The 14,540-nt window shown below is 48.4% G+C and overlaps 1 protein-coding gene across 1 annotated transcript in view; it reads left to right on the plus strand.

Annotated features, from left to right (window-relative positions):
* Positions 1–2,001, plus strand: part of LOC116957331 (uncharacterized) — a 39,196-nt gene extending 37,195 nt beyond the window's left edge. Inside the window, exon 4 of the transcript XR_012930594.1 lies at positions 358–2,001. The gene's annotated coding sequence lies outside the window, so the exon portion shown is untranslated. The remainder of the gene's footprint in view (positions 1–357) is intronic.
* The last annotated feature ends 12,539 nt before the right edge of the window (positions 2,002–14,540 follow it).

Here is a 14,540-nt window from a genome sequence, read left to right on the forward strand (position 1 = left end):
TTATCAATCACGTTTGCTGTTAGCAATAAAACTGAATGTTGGCTCCATAATGCAGTGGACGAACACATGTGCCTCCACTCCCCATGTAGATACACTCTTACATACAGATATGTTTCACATGGATCATTAACAGATTATATAAAGAAAATAGCCACCATTCACCACTGGTGTATCTGCCATGATAGGTGTGGAGCACTTGCCAGCAGGTCATGGTAATGATCGAGGTGTCAAGGGATGACCAAGATGACTGGCAGATACACCACCCGTGCTACGCAACTGTGCCAACTTGTTGCATTTTAGCCACCCAGCACCCCAACCATTCATGCGAGTGCCACTCCTCTGTCCTCGTTGTTGCAGGACGAATGCCTCCAACTACCCTGCAGTATCCTTCACGGGCCTCCTCTACAGAACCCGATCTTCACACCCCTGGTACCAGTCATCGGCAAGTCCGATCACCTCCACATCTTCCAATCTCTTCTCTAGCCCATGCCAAATGCAGCCTCGCCTGCCAAAGAGGTTCACTGATTATATTCTGCACTGACATCTCAGGGATTTGTAAGCTTCTAATGCCATCAAGTCGGGCTCAATAGTTGGATCATAGGCAGGCCAGCCTTAATTGTATAAGCCAGCACAGATAGTTCTTTAAAGGAGTCCATATTTCACATCCACAGAGAAAGGGGTCATAGCTGTGGGCAAGAAGATTCAGTGATTTGTATGCAGCATCAGTCCAGGCAGCTTCCTCACCGTGTTAGACAGTCTAATTAAAGAATGCTGCTCAACTAATTTGAATTGAGACTTAAGCTGCCAAACCAGAACTGAACACATTTACCAAGTATGGGAGCTCCTCCACCACCTGTAGAACTGCCTGATTACTCATTAAGAGGCGAGCAAGCAGAATGTTGGATGACGAAAAATACCCACGCAGGTGCTTTATTTTTGTGGAATATATACAAGGCTCCTCCTCATGATGAAATTCTCCAGGTACAGAACAAGAGTCCGTAACTAAATCGCATTTACTAGCCATTACCAGATCATCAGCATACGTAACATGATTGATGAGCAGGAAACGATTTCTTAACTATAACCAGGCATCGATTACCCTCCCATTGTAACTGTACCAAATGCATTTTTGTAGGGCCGTTGCGAGGTTCTCAAAACTATGCAACTATTGAAGATACTATCTTAATATACAAAGTCCCCGGGTTAATGAAGGGTTAGGTATTCCCCGGGAACGATCCGTAATCCGAATTTCCCATGTCGGAAAATGAACACTTCCCCCAAAATCAAGACGAAATCCCATAGCCGTAAATAGTTGTGCCGCCCCTACCCAATTACTCGTTCGTTTTCTCTCAGTACTGTATCGCGCTATAGTCAGTTTTCTATCGCGACCTGTATCGTATTGCTGTACATATGTTCTGCACGTCCTATGATTATTTCATTTAATCGAATATCTACCCTAACACTAGCCATAATTAAACTAATGGAATATATACTGTATCCAATTATTTATGAATGCCATGAGACATTCTAATATAAATCGTTGATAGAAAATAGTCACTTCCGAATGTTCGTTTACCAGGCAATAGGCTAGGCCTAGACTTCTCCGATCGCTGTTGGCTGAGACCATAAGCAATCGAAGTGTAATTTTGTTAAATAAAGTACACAACGTAAATAACTCATGAAATAAACTTAGAATGAAAACTCGCAAGAGAAACATGGGAAAAACAAGATAGTTCTAAGCACAGGAAACAAAAAATACGTAATGCTACAAAAGAAAAAGAATTAGGTAATGCTACAAAACAATTCCATTTGCAATTAAGGGTGATATTACACTGAAAGTTACGAGACGTGGCGGGTACAGTATACGCAGGGTAACAATGTAACAACATTACTGAGACTGCAGAGCGGCTATATACCACCGACTTGGGGAAGATGCTTCCTGCCTTACGCCTCGCTCTGCGGTATCCATCCACAACCTCACCGCGCTGGACTACTTGCGCTGGACTACTTGCGCTTAAGTAACTAATGCAAAAAATTCTGTATGTTGTTTATTTTTGTACATGATTTATGGGAGTATTTCCGTAAGGTTGGATTTCCGTAAGTCGGGTCTTCCGCTACCCGGGGACTTACTGTTATGTATGGGGTCAGAGCGAATTCATGTCACAGGCCAACTTGAACAGGAAACGGCTCCGAATCATAAAAATCCTTAACGAATGTAAACAGAGAGGCAGGGATATCGAAAACAAGGAACAACCAAAACCCGAAGCCTCTTCATGGTACTTAGGCCTTGATTACATCAAGAAAGCAGAGATCTAGTTTGATAAAAAATCGATACATCTGTGCTGTAGAAAACACAAGAGACCCTTGAATATCGCGGGGGTTACGTTCTTGAAACGTGCCAAGAAAGCCAAAACGGAAATATTCAATACTTAAGCCTTGCCTAAACAATGGGGTTAGGTAAACAACAATCAAAAATATGCATCACAATTGAAATAAGTACTGTACTTCATGCCTAAACTAAAAACAAAACTATTCAAATAAACAAGCAGAAACTCTATGGAAAACCTTCCAAGACAAAAAATAGGATTATAAATACTGAATAAATACTCGACTTACAATGATGACGATGTGTGTGAGTGGCGAGTGGAAGTGCTTCGGTTAGCGTGCTGCGCTATGAACCCAGCGAACCGAGTTCAATTTCCGCTCATGCCCAAAACCAATGGCGATTATCTGAATTGGCCCTGGGCCTTCCCAGGTCGACTCAGCCTCAAATAAGTACCTGGTGTGTTGTGTAAACATCGCCAATGGGGAGACAAAGGCGGCCGGGAATGGTGCCGTGCCAGCCTTCATATGTGCTACTTGCGTTCAGCACTTGCTCTAACAGTCTGTTAAGGTTTTGATTTAAAGCTTTCGTGACTGCAGTAATTCATATTTTTAGCTCTTTCGTTAAAGTCACGTTGAAAGGAAACAATAAAATAATAATATATATAAAACAATAAAAATTCTCACGACGTTTCGACCATAACACAAACGGTCGTCATCAGGTGACGTGAGAATTTTTATTGTTTTTTATATATTTTATTATTTTATTGTTTCCCTTCAACGTGACTTTACCGAAAGAGCTAAGAATATGAGTCTGTTAAGGCTCAATGCTTACATGGCAAAAGTTGAGGTCCCACCAATTTCCTCACTTTCCTCACCCACCCGCCCTACTTCCCGAAACAGTATACCCACGAAATGGGTAAATTAGTATGCAAAGAGGTTTCCCGTGATAGGTCGAAACCACAAAAAATAAACCCGTGATATTCAAGGGTCTCCTGTATGACATTTGCGCAGAACTGCCCTAGCGTGAAACCACAATGGGGCTTTGCAAGCTTCTTCTCTGCAGGTCAGGCAAGCTGAATATTCATTATCTGGCAATCAGAGTGGTCGCACGTTAGATCTTCGTCCAATCCAGCAGAGATCATCGTTTAGTCCATGGAGTTGTAATAATGTTCTGTATTGCAAACTGTTTAAAATCACCACCCTCCCTCAGCACCTTCCTTTGGAAGTCAATTATGCCCAGCACTAAAACTGCTCTTAAGACAAACACATTAAAATACACAAACCCGTGTATTAGCTACCCAGCACGTTAACACACTCTCAAAACACGCTCTACAAAACCAGTAACACTAACAGAGGTTAAAAATGCAAATAAAAAAACAAGGTTAAGTGTTAGCTCACACTCGCAGTCAAATAAAAAAACGTGAACACACATGAGCATATTCCAATGCACACACATACACACAGTTACCCGCAACAAAGACCCCCAATATAGCCTTAACAATAAGTTCAGGAGTGGGTGTATGGCCAGCACCACACCCGACCGCTTTTGTTTCCCCAGTGGCGACGTTTACACAACTGCGCCAAGCGTTCATTTGAGGCTGAGTCGATCTAGGGAGGCCCAAGTCTCGTTTAGTCACTGGTGTTGGTGGCGGTAAGTGGGAATCGAACTCGTGTTGCCTGGTTCGTAGTGCAGCACGCTATAGGTTACATTACCGCACGCAACAACAGCAGCAATTTGCCAAAAAGGGGGCTCTATCTGTACGAGTGCAAACACCGACTACCGGTCAATCAGCCTCCTCTCCCAGTTCCAGAGAAGGTTTTGCCCACGCCGTGCAAATGTCAGCAATCACAATATTCCGGGTTCACCAATCTGGTAAAATGTAGCGGCCACTACGATTAGTAAGACAATCAGAGTTGTTAGATATCTGTAAGTCTGTCTTTAAAACTTCTAGTTTCGCCATTTACCCTGAGCGAGAGGGTGAGTGGTTGGGTCATCGAGTGGGTGAGTGGGTGACTGATTGAGTAGGGAGTGAGTGGGTCATCCAGTGAGTAAGTGGGTCATCCAGTGAGTAAGTGGGTTAATGAAGCTTTAACTTTTTCGGCAATAAGAGAGGTTGGATCCGGACGCTTGTTTATTTGGAGTTTGCGTGTCTCTCTTTCTGCGTGGTCGCGTAGATTTGAACTCCGCTTTTCGCCTCCAAATTTAGAAACTTGAGTTTAGAGCATTTGGCTGCTGTAAATTTCCACACGATGACAAGGCACTTCGTTGTGGGCAGGTCGCTTCTGAAAGAGAGATATATAGCTCAAAATAGAAATATAAAAAAACGTGGTTTTAAACTTGTCAGCCAGGTGAGGACAAATAAAAATTAACAAAAATCAAAGCAAATACAATCAGGCGATGGCAGGAGGCAAGCCCAGCATAACTAGGCCACACTTTGTAACGTTCCAACCTGGACATCGATTCCATACTCGCTGCTACACTCAATTGAGATCCCGAGGAGAACAATAGAAGAAGCGAGGCTACACATACATAAACAAAAACCACGACCCTCACGATGTGAACTTCTCACCTCGGATCTCAGTTGAGTGTGGCGAGTAGCTTTCCGGGATTTCGTGACGTCACGCTAAAACGCGAGGCAGGAGAGATGACATGACGTCACTAGCGAGTTTACCCCCTCACATTGAAAACATTGTTAATGAGTCATGCGCTGACATTGAGTGATTGGGCGTGGCTTTGCCCATATTATGATTTTACTCGTGACATGACGTCACTAGCAGGGTACACACCCCCTGGCGTCTCGCGACGATGACGTCACGTGGAGTGGTAAAGTGAGATTCCTTTTACATTTCTTCCTCTGTTGCACAGGGATCCTTTGGGTGGGGAAGCTCAGCTACAACAACAAGGACGTGAACATTATTGCGCTTGTGTGTATACTGTGTGTGACACCACTATCATAAGCATCAACATCCTTGGCATCATCATCAATCCCGTCATCATCACCACCACCATCGTCATCAACGCCACCATAATCATCAACACCATCATCAGTATCAGCACCAACAACCGCAATTCGTCACTATGTGGCGCTTGTTCCATACTAAGGCCACGTGAAATATCAAACGCCCGCGTGCAAGAGGTCACGTGACATACCCAGGTGTCATGGGTTGACTGAGATGACTGGCCGATGTGCCCCCTACTGTGCCAACTTGCTGTGCTTTAGCCACCCGGTGCTCCGCTCGTTGTGAGCGTCGCTCCTCTGCACTCCGTTGTTGGAGGGCGACTGCCTCCAACTGCCCAGTAGTGTCCTTCACGAGCCTCCTCCACAGAGGTCCATCTTGACACTGCTGTTACCAGTCATCGGCAAGTCCACTCAGCTCGACATCCTCTATGGGCAGTGTTGAATCTATGGGCAGCGTTGAGTGTATGGGAAGCATTTAGTTTATTGGTAGTGTTGAGTCTATGGACTGTCTTGACTTAAAGCTTTCGTGACTGCAGGAATTCATATTTTATACTGCACTAGCGGTAAGTATCCAGCGTTGCCCGGGCGAAAAAGACAGACACACACATTGAGTTACACAGACACATCGACTGACACAAACACATCGACTCACACACAGACATACGTGGACTCACACACAGATTGACGTACACACACATGTACTTACACACACACACATATCGACTAAGACACACACACATGGACTTAAACACACGCATGGACCTACACGCACACACATATGGACTCGAACACACACACATCGACTCATAAACAGAAGTCGAGGTGCACAGCAATCCCCGATGATGGCACAGCTATCACTATCGCAGTGCTACATATGAGTAAATAGCGTGACGTGAGCAATCGGTACAATATAAATGCATTGAAGAAATACGCAAAAATAAGTGTAAAGTTAAAGAGCAACAGTACGCAGAGGTAAGTTGAGAAGCAGGCTACAGTCTAGACTGCCAGTACGCCGACTCAATGACATAAGTATTGCTACAGTCGACATAAAAAGCTGGCAATACGGGCAGCAGCTGAAAAGCAGGATAGAGTCGACATGAAAGGCTGGCAGTACACTGAGTGAGGTAAATAAGCAGGCAACAGATTATAGACTGGCATACACTCATAATGGTCAAAAGGGAAATTAGCAGTGTAGATAATAGAGTGCGAGTGCACTGACGTTAATTAATCAGCAGGCAGCAGGCCACACCACAGACTAGCAGTAGACCGTCGCAGCATCATAAAAGCACAGCTAAAGAAGGGAATATTTAGCAACCTATTAATGAAAAATTAGTTTTGTGCACACAAACGTATATTATTGTAATATTTGTTTAATGATAGTAAAAATAATACGTCAATAATGCTATCTAAGCGCTGTAATAATATTAATATCTACGGACTTTATAGCAGCAACTGCACGCATCGTGTTGGGGGGGGGGGCGAAGAGGACATCACACTGTGAAGAAATAGCGGCAGCGTTGTGTGTATATTTATTGCATGTTAAACGCGTTAATGAAAATGTCCTCCGTGAGCTCGACCGAACGTGCATCACTTGGCAGGGTCCGCCTCCCCCCCTCCACGCAATTAGCGTGAGTTGGTACGTTCGATGTCGCGCAATAAATAAATAGAGCAAAATCCCACTAAATGGCGAATTTAACTAATTTAAAGGTGACGGACGTGAAAAAGGAATAGTCTATTCCCACCGCGGGGCTTAGGGCGTGCTGGCTGTCAATTTCTTTTCGTTGTAAACACCCACCGTTCGAGAGCCAAATCCCTCGCAAGCGCGTGCGCAGAGACTTTTAGTGAGGGACAAAAGTATTTGATCCCCTGCTGATTTTGTACGTTTGCCCACTGACAAAGAAATGATCAGTCTATAATTTTAATGGTAGGTTTATTTGAACAGTGAGAGATAAATTGATCTGCATTTTAATGAGGGAAATAAGTATTTTGACCCCCTCTCAATCTGAAAGATTTCTGGCTCCCAGGTGTCTTTTATACAGGTAATGAGCTGAGATTAGGAGCACACTCTTAAAGGGAGTGCTCCTAATCTCAGCTTGTTACCTGTATAAATGACACCTGTCCACAGAAGCAATCAATCAATGAGATTCCAAACTCTCCACCATGGCCAAAACCAAAGAGCTCTCCAAGGATGTCAGGGACAAGATTGTAGACTTACACAAGGCTGGAATGGGCTACAAGACCATTGCCAAGCAGCTTGGTGAGAAGGTGACAACAGTTGGTGCGATTATTCGCAAATGGAAGAAACACAAAAGAACTGTCAATCTCCCTCGGCCTGGGGCTCCATGCAAGATATCACCTCGTGGAGTTGCAATGATCATGAGAACGGTGAGGAATCAACCCAGAACTACACGGGGGGATCTTGTCAATGATCTCAAGGCAGCTGGGACCATAGTCACCAAGAAAACAATTGGTAACACACTATGCCGTGAAGGACTGAAATCCTGCAGCGCCCGCAAGGCCCCCCTACTCAAGAAAGCACATATACATGCCCGTCTGAAGTTTGCCAATGAACATCTGAATGATTCAGAGGACAACTGGGTGAAAGTGTTGCGGTCAGATGAGACCAAAATGGAGCTCTTTGGCATCAACTCAACTCGCCGTGTTTGGAGAAGGAATGCTGCCTAATGACCCCAAGAACACCATCCCCACCGTCAAACATGGAGGTGGAACATTAGGCTTTGGGGTGTTTTTCTGCTAAGGGGACAGGACAACTTCACTGCATCAAAGGGAAGATGGCCATGTACCGTCAAATCTTTGGTGAGAACCTCCTTCCCTCAGCCAGGGCATTGAAAATGGGTCGTGGATGGGTATTCCAGCGTGACAATGACCCAAAACACACGGCCAAGGCAACAAAGGAGTGGCTCAAGAAGAAGCACATTAAGGTCCTGGAGTGGCCTAGCAAATCTCCAGACCTTAATCCCATAGAAAATTTGTGGAGGGAGCTGAAGTTTCGAGTTGCCAAACGTCAGCCTCGAAACCTTAATGACTTGGAGAAGATCTGCAAAGAGGAGTGGGACAAAATCCCTCCTGAGATGTGTGCAAACCTGGTGGCCAACTACAAGAAACGTCTGACCTCTGTGATTGCCAGCAAGGGTTTTGCCACCAAGTACTAAGTCATGATTTGCAGAGGAGTCAAATACTTATTTCCCTCATTAAAATGCAAATCAACTTATAACATTTTTGACATGCGTTTTTCTGGATTTTGTTGTTATTCTGTCTCTCACTGTTCAAATAAACCTACCATTAAAATTATAGACTGATCATTTCTTTGTCAGTGGGCAAACGTACAAAATCAGCAGGTGATCAAATACTTTTTTCCCTCACTGTAAATATAAAAAATGTCTTTCTTACAGTGCATTGTCTTTGAGCTGTATGCCTTTTGGCGTCCTCTGATCTAACACCGTTTGAGACGAGGCTAAAAAAAGCTGTCTCTGGTGTGGACCAATCAGTTTCAAGGACAATGCATATATTATCAGTGTGTTTTTGGTTTTGCATTATCACCACAAGTATTGTGGTTAATGCAGATGTAGTGTTGGAATTATGACGAATAAACTTCTTTATGAGGCACACGTTTATTGTCTTTTACTACAGGGTCCCTAGCATGAATGGTATATCGTTCCCTTCACCCAATACCTGGACGCTATAACCTCCGGACTATACGGGACCTAACTCTGGTCACCCGTTCCCTATCGTCCTCCGGCTAGGACCTAGGGGAGGCTAACTGACCCCGACCTCCTGGTCCGTGGGTCCTGACCACTGGCCTCACTGAGCTCCAGCCCTTAGGACTGTAGAGCTTGGGGTCCAGGGTCCTGTCTGCCAGGGACCTATTCTCCCTTGACCACTGGCCTCACTGAGCTCCAGCCCTTAGAAAGACTGTAGAGCTTGGGGTCCAGGGTCCTATTCTCCAGCCCGGTCTTCTGTCTTCGGCGTGTAGATAACTGAGCCAGAGTTCTCTGAGCTCTGGCTTATATACCTGTTCGTGGCCGGCTCCGCCCTAGCCATGCCTTCCTCTGGAACCTTCTGGAAGGTGACATCATCCCCCCGGTTCCCCCCCACCCGGGGGCCCCGGGAATGTGTCCTAGGATCCGTTTACCAGGATCCGCCGTTGGCCTCTTTCTGGCCCATGGCATTTGCCCTGGCGAGGTAACGCCTCTGCACTCTATTGACAGTAAGTGGAACTGCAGGGCTGTAGCATGGTGAGTGACAATTACTCCTACACAGACATGATTCCTCGTAAAAATGTTTCAGTTTTGTTCTCAGAAAAAAGGGGAAAAACGTATTATCTTTTGGTATTGGCAAAGGAGGTTCCATGATGTAGATGCTCACCCCGAGCTCTCATTACTCTTATAGTACATTGTCTTTGAACTGTACGACTTTCGGCGTCCTCTGGTCTAACACCATTTGAAACGAGGCTCAAAAGAAAGCTGTCTCTGGTGTGGACCAATCAGTTTCAAGGACAATACATATATTATCAGAGTGTACTCAGGTGGAAGTCACAGAAGAATATCTGTGTCCTATTCCACCTGAAGATGGAAGTTTGTGTTGCCTCCGAAACGTCATGATTTAATTGTTTCATTTTGTTTTATTTTATCTACGTGACTTTACCGAATAAAACCAAAGAGTATGAATCCTTGCAGTCACGAAAGCTTCAAATCTAGAATTATCAGAGTGTGTTTTTTGTTTGCATTATGACCACACGTATTGTGGTTAATGCAGATTTGATTCCTCGTAAAAAGGTTTCAGTTTTGTTGCCAGAAAAAAGGGGAAAAACCTATTCTTATATTTTGGTATTGGTGTAGTGACTGTGCTTGTCACTGTATGGTGCCGGGGCTTGCGAAGTCATGGCCAGTAATGTGTTGTCATTATGGTCAGCCGTGTTACGGGATGCAATACTAACACTAGCGGTGGTTGGGTGAGCGCTGGTTAGCGCAAAGGCATCGTAAGCAGTGTGGGGTGCGGGCTCCCGGTGAGGGAGCGAGAGGAAGCGTCAACCAGCCAGGGTTACCTTGGGGCATGATAGTCTGGTTGACCTGCCGTCACATGACCGAATAATACTGGAGGGGGGCCATCGGTGGACGGGAGCCATGGGGTGGTCACGTGGCCAAAAGGATCTCTCGGGAACCTTCGAGAAAGAGTTCGAGAGCCTGGAAGGTGGACGGGGCTAAGGGCGGAGCCAGCCCAACCCGGGAGCATAAAATGAGGGCTCCGTGAGGAGCTCGGAGTTTTTCACGTGCTGGTGTTGGAAGATCCCACGTCGGGGAGAAGAAGCCTCTAGTCACGTGGTCCGGGACCCAGCTTGTAGTCCGGACCAGGATGGGGAACCGTGTCTAGTTCTGCCGTAGCGTGGTTAGATGGGCATTCGAGACCCGAGTGGAGTCCGTGGAGTCCGTGTTATGTTACGTGTTGATGTACAATAAATAGTGTTGCTCCCAAGTTAACGTCTGTGACTCAGTTGTCCTCACTGCAACTGGTGTCGGAAGTGGCCAACTTGCTAAGCAGTAGCTAGCGGTAGACGAGTTATGTCTACACGTCGCAGAGTTCCTGTGCGAGCGTTGGACAACGAAGACGACAAGGAGCTGATTCCGCCCACAGCCGCCAAGGACGAAGCGGAGATGCTGCCCGTGGAGCAGGGAGCAGTCGGGGCTTGGGGTGCCTCGCCTTCTGTTGAAGAGCTCGTTAGGGACGCGCATGGCCGTCTCGCTGACCTCCTCCTAGTGGCGTCCTCCATCCTCGTCGAGATGCAGTCCCTACCCTCGACGGTGAAGGAGGGGGTGGCGGAGCCATCCGGACGGGGCGACTCGGCTGCCATTTCGCAAAGGGCGGGAACGCCATCGCCGCTGCCTGCGCTCGCGGGTGACATTTTGCCGACGACGGGAAGCACGGAGCCCGCCAAGCTTGAAGCGGGGACGTCCTCGTCATTCGACATCCAATCGCTTCGCCGTCGGCTGCCCTTCATTAAAGAATTTGTTGCCACCAACGGCGATTGGGTGGCATTTAAGAGAAGATTCCTGACGAATGCCGACGTGGCGGGGTGGTCGGAAGCGGACGCACTGAACGTGTTCCCCGCCGCCCATGACGATGATGCTTTAGCGGCGTTCCTCGCCATCCCACCATCTGACAGGCACACCCTAATGCAGGCCAGATGGCCGCCACTTTTGAGCCTCCGCTGAACACCCATCAGAAGTTTGCTGTGAGGCGGAGAGGTGATGGTGAATCGGCCCTCGCTTACAGGAGTGCGCTTTTAGCGCTGGCAAAGGCCGCGTTTCCGCGCATGGATCACGATGGCCTTGACACCTTGGTCCTCGAGAAAATGTTGGAGCTCGCCAAGGATCTATGCACGGTGCTTCCCGCTGAAGGCGGGTAGGTGTCTTCGCTCAAGATCGTCAAGTGTATACAGGCGCAGCAGACCCTGCAGCATGACAGGGTGTTGGTGGCGTGCTCCGCGTCTTCTGCGGAGCCCGAGGGTCGCGCGGACGGAGAGCCTGCGTCCGCGTGCTCGCTGCATCAGCGGGGCGCCAATCGTCGGGGTGACGGAGATCGGCGGTGGGACGACCGGCGGTGGGTGAGGTCTGCTTCGTCCCGTTCCAGCGACGGACGGGTCTCCTGCTCAACTGCGGCCTGCCGGGACATGTCCAGGTGGGCTGCCGGGTTCCTCAACCGGGGGCCCTGGGACGTCCGCCTTCCTACGACTCCATACCTCCTAAGGCGAGTCACTGCACACTTCACACTCGGCCCTGGGGTTCCCTTCATTCATCGGGGGGGTCCGAGTTGCGGCGGGGTCGTGCGCAGGTTCGGGGGGAGTTGGGCCGTGTTCGCGACACACGCCTGCTCCGACCAGACCAGTGGTCGGAGCTGGCAGGTCACGTGGTCGCGGCGACGGCGGGATCGTCGGCCGTGCTTGGGTTCGTTGAGGGGGTTGAGGTGCACATGCTTGTGGATACCGCGTCTTCGACCATTATCTCCGAGCTAATGTATAACATTTTGCCCCCCCGGTGTCAGGTTTTGGAGCCGGTGGATGCTCCGTGTTTCGCCGATAACGGCAGATCATTGGGGATTATTGGTCGAATCTCCATTGCGTTGCTCATTGCGAATGTCCAATTGTCCAGCCATGTATTGGTTTCCACGGCCCTGGCTGTCCCATGCTTGCTGGGGATTGATTTTCTCGGCAAGATGCCCCTGAAAATTCGTATCGACCAGGGCTGTTTGGAGTTGCCGTCGGGACGGAGTATATTTCTTCGGAATGCGGCGATTTGTCCGCGGGCCAAATGGGGAGGCTGAGAGCACTCCTACGGGAATTTTCAGATATTTTTAGTAAGTCTAAATTTGATATCGGTCGGACGTCTCTGTTGAGCCACCATATTGACACAGGAAATGCTGCCCCCCATTCGGCAGAATCCTTACCGCCTGAGTCCGGCTGAAAAGGACCATGTTCGTGCGACGGTGGATGAAATGTTGGCTGCGGATATCATTTCGCCGTCCACCAGTCCATGGGGGACTCCGACCTTATTAAGAAGCATGATGGCAGTCTGCGTTTCTGTGTTGATTTCCGAAAACTTAACAAAGTTTCGGTTGCAGATGCCTACCCCCTGCCTCGCATGGACGATTCATTGGATGCTCTAGTGGGCGCGCGGTTCTTTTCAACCCTCGACCTTTTGTCTGGTTTTTGGCAGTTGCCGCTTGACGAGGCCTCCAGGCCCAAGATGGCTTTTCGGACACCCCAAGGGCTATTTGAGTTTAACCGGCTTCCGATGGGGCTCCATTCTGCGCCTGCCACTTTTCAAAGGCTGATGGAATTGGTTTTGGCGGGCCTCCAGTGTAATTCATGCCTGATCTACTTAGATAACGTAATCGTTTTTGGCCGCACATTTCATCAGCATTTGGGCCACATAGTCAGTGAACCGGGTATCACGACGGACCCCAAAAAAACTGCTTGCGTTCGGACGTGGCCGACCTCCACCTCGGCTAGCGAGGTGCGCAGTTTTATCAGTTTCGCCTCTTATTGCCGGTTTGTTGTGGAGTTCGCGTCCATAGCTAAACCTCTCAACGCCCTGACGGCCAAGGGCCAAAAATTTCATTGGGGGGGAGGTGGAGGAGGCTGCGTTCCGCTCTATTCATGATGGGTTTGTTAATGCCCCTCCCCTGCGTTATCCCGACTTTCATTGCCATTCATTTTGGACACGGACCAGTAAGTCGTAAATGGCGTGGAGCACGTGGTTGCATATGGCAGCAGGGTGATGTCCCCAGTAGAGCAGCGGTACTGCATTACGTGGTAGCGCAGATGGCCATTGTCGTGTTTCTGCAGCAATATCGGTCGTATTTGTATGGGCTTCGAAGTGCGCTCAGATCACGCGGCGCTCCAGTACGTGTTGTGTGTGGACCAGCCCTCTGGTCAATTATCGCGCTGGCCTGAAATCCTGCAGGATTTTTCATTCAATGTCACGTATCGTAAGGGTTCTCGCCATACGAACGCCGATGCCCTATCGTGATTGCTAGCGCCCGGGGAGTGCGCGTGTTTTTCTGGTTCGGGTCGTTGTCGGCTGTGCGGATTGACCTCCCCCTCCCCCATTCATTGTCTGCCACAAGCGCGATGGGGGGGGGGGACGGGCGACATCCCCGTTGCGCGTGATGCTACTTTGGGTCTGGACTGAGGTATGGGGTCGTCAACAGGCAGAGGATTAGTCCCTCCTTAAGTTGCGCTGGTGTGTCAGGGTGACCGCCGATGGTACGACACCACGAGATGTTAACTCGTTTGTGCAGCGGGGAAGATTGCTCATGTATTGGGATGGAGGATTGCACCGTTATGCTATTGTTGTCCCTACCGCCCTGCGGGGCAAAGTTGTGTGGGCTGTGCATAAACGGCTGTTGCACCTCGGGGTGCAGAAGACGCTGGCCACGTTTAAACTGGATTTTTATTGGCCGGCCATGGCCTCTGACGTTGAGGATCTACTGAAAGGCTGCGTGCAATGTGCCCGGCACAAGCCGCTGGCGAGATCCTGTTGTCCTCCGCTGCTGTCCATCCAGGTGTCACGGGTAGATGAAATTGTTGCCCTCGATCCTTTGGTTTAACCAGACTGGATTGCAATGTTAGAAGCTCTCAAATCCTTGTGATGGCTGGACACCATCCCCATCGAGGCTGCTTCGCCTAGGTCACGTAGTCCGCATGCCCAGCCTCCGCATTGGCAAGCACTGTTTAAT

The sequence above is a fragment of the Petromyzon marinus genome, chromosome 72 (assembly GCF_048934315.1).
Source record: "Petromyzon marinus isolate PM22_M1 ecotype Great Lakes invasive population chromosome 72, UKy_Petmar_22M1.pri1.0, whole genome shotgun sequence".
NCBI lineage: Eukaryota > Metazoa > Chordata > Hyperoartia > Petromyzontiformes > Petromyzontidae > Petromyzon > Petromyzon marinus.